This window comes from Corvus hawaiiensis, chromosome 13 (assembly GCF_020740725.1).
Source record: "Corvus hawaiiensis isolate bCorHaw1 chromosome 13, bCorHaw1.pri.cur, whole genome shotgun sequence".
Classification (NCBI taxonomy): Eukaryota; Metazoa; Chordata; class Aves; order Passeriformes; family Corvidae; genus Corvus; species Corvus hawaiiensis.
The window spans coordinates 20,501,909-20,504,612 of NC_063225.1; positions in this window are offsets into that span (position 1 = coordinate 20,501,909).

Here is a 2,704-nt window from a genome sequence, read left to right on the forward strand (position 1 = left end):
CTGGGAATTCAGGGAGAGATTCCCAAATTCTGGATGAGCCAAATCCTGGGAATTCAGGGAGAGATTCCCAAAATTACTGATCCCCCAAGCCCTGCCTGGATTTAGGGAGAGAATCCCCCAAATCAGGCAAATCCTGGGAATTTAGGGAGAAACTCCCCGAATTCAGCATCAGCCAAATCCCACCTGGATTCAGGGAGAGATTCCCAAATTCTGGATCAGCCAAATCCATGGGAATTCAGGGAGAGATTCCCAAATTCTGGATCCCCCAAATCCTGGGAATTCAAGAGAGATTCCAAATTCTGGATCAGCCACCCCTGGATTCAGGGAGAGATTCCCAAATTCTGGATGAGCCAAATCCTGCCTGGATTTAGGGAGAGATTCCCAAATTCTGGATCAGCCAAATCCTGGGAATTCAAGGAGAGATTCCCAAATTCTGGATCAGCCACACCTGGATTTAGGGAGAGATTCCCAAATTCTGGATCAGCCAAATCCTGGGAATTCAGGGAAAGATTCCCAAATTCTGGATCCCCCAAATCCCGCCTGGATTCCGGGATAGCTTTGGGCTCTCCACCCTCAGCCCGGGCCCCCCCGCTCTGCTCCAGCCCCATCCCTCTCTGGATGCCGCATCCCGATTTTTGGAGGCTCAAATCCTTCCCAGCTCTGGCTGAGCTTCCCAAAATCCGAGGCTTTTCATCCTTGATGGAAGCGGGTCCTGGCAGATCCCGGGAGGAGGGGGAGACTGATGGCATTCCCGCCGGGAACGGCCTCGGATTCGTTCAAACTCCATCAGGCCTCGCTAATGAGAGGCCTGCATGGTCAATTCCCGACGGATCCGGGCGGGAACGGCGCATCCAGCTGGGAATGCGCAGCTGGGAAGGGTCAGGCCTGAGGAATGAGGAGAAGGGAGCGGCTCGGAAGCCCCAGAATTCCCAGAAAATCCAAGGGCGCCGGAATGAGGGAAAGAGCGGAGGCAGGAAGGGATGCTGTGGAAGGCAGGGAATCCTGCAGGGAATCCCACAGGGAATCCCATGGGAAAAGGGATGGGAATCCAAATCTGATCCCAAAGCCACCCCAGAGCCTGGCCCCGGGAATGAGGGACAAAATTCCAGCCTTAGGGACATCCCTGGGACATTCTGGGGCCAGCCAGAACATTCCAGAGCCATCCTGATCCATCCCTGATCACCCCTGATCCACCCCTGACCCATCCCTGATCCACCCCTGACCCATCCCTGACCCATCCAATCCATCCCTGATCCATCCCTGATCCATCCCTGATCCATCCCTGATCCATCCTTGACCCATCCCTGATCCATCCCTGATCCATTCAATCCATCCCTGATCCACCCCTGATCCACCCCTGATCCATCCCTGATCCATCCCATCCATCCTTGACCCATCCCTGATCCATCCCTGATCCATCCCTGACCCATCCCTGATCCATCCCTGATCCACCCCTGATCCATCCAATCCATCCCTGATCCATTCAATCCATCCCTGATCCATCCCTGATCCATCCCTGATCCATCCCTGATCCATCCCTGACCCACCCCTGATCCACCCCTGATCCATCCAATCCATCCCTGACCCATCCCTGATCCATCCCTGATCCATCCCTGATCCATCCAATCCATCCCTGATCCATCCAATCCATCCTGATCCATCCCTGATCCACCCCTGATCCATCCCTGATCCATCCCATCCATCCTTGATCCATCCCTGACCCATCCCTGATCCATCCTGATCCATCCCTGACCCATCCCTGATCCATCCCTGATCCATCCAATCCATCCCTGATCCATCCTGATCCATCCCTGACCCATCCCTGATCCATCCCTGACCCACCCCTGATCCATCCAATCCATCCCTGATCCATCCCATCCATCCTTGATCCATCCCTGACCCATCCCTGATCCACCCCTGATCCATCCAATCCATCCCTGATCCATTCAATCCATCCCTGACCCATCCCTGATCCATCCCTGATCCATCCAATCCATCCCTGATCCATCCCTGATCCATCCCTGATCCACCCCTGATCCATCCCTGACCCATCCCTGATCCATCCCTGACCCACCCCTGATCCATCCAATCCACTCCTGATCCATCCCTGATCCATCCCTGATCCATCCCTGATCCATCCCTGACCCACCCCTGACCCATCCCTGACCCATCCCTGACCCATCCCTGATCCATCCCTGACCCACCCCTGATCCATCCCTGACCCATCCCTGATCCATCCAATCCATCCTGACCCATCCCTGACCCATCCCTGATCCATCCCTGACCCATCCCTGACCCATCCCTGACCCATCCCTGATCCATCCCTGACCCACCCTGATCCATCCAATCCATCCCTGATCCATCCAATCCATCCCTGACCCATCCCTGACCCATCCCTGACCCATCCCTGATCCATCCCTGACCCATCCCTGACCCATCCCTGATCCATCCAATCCAATCCATCCCTGATCCATCCCTGATCCATCCCTGATCCATCCCTGATCCATTCAATCCATCCCTGATCCATTCAATCCATCCCTGACCCATCCCTGACCCATCCCTGACCCATCCCTGACCCACTCCCCTGATCCATCCCTGATCCATCCCTGATCCATCCAATCCATCCCTGATCCATTCAATCCATCCCTGACCCATCCCTGATCCATCCCTGAATCCATCCCTGATCCATCCTTGACCCATCCCT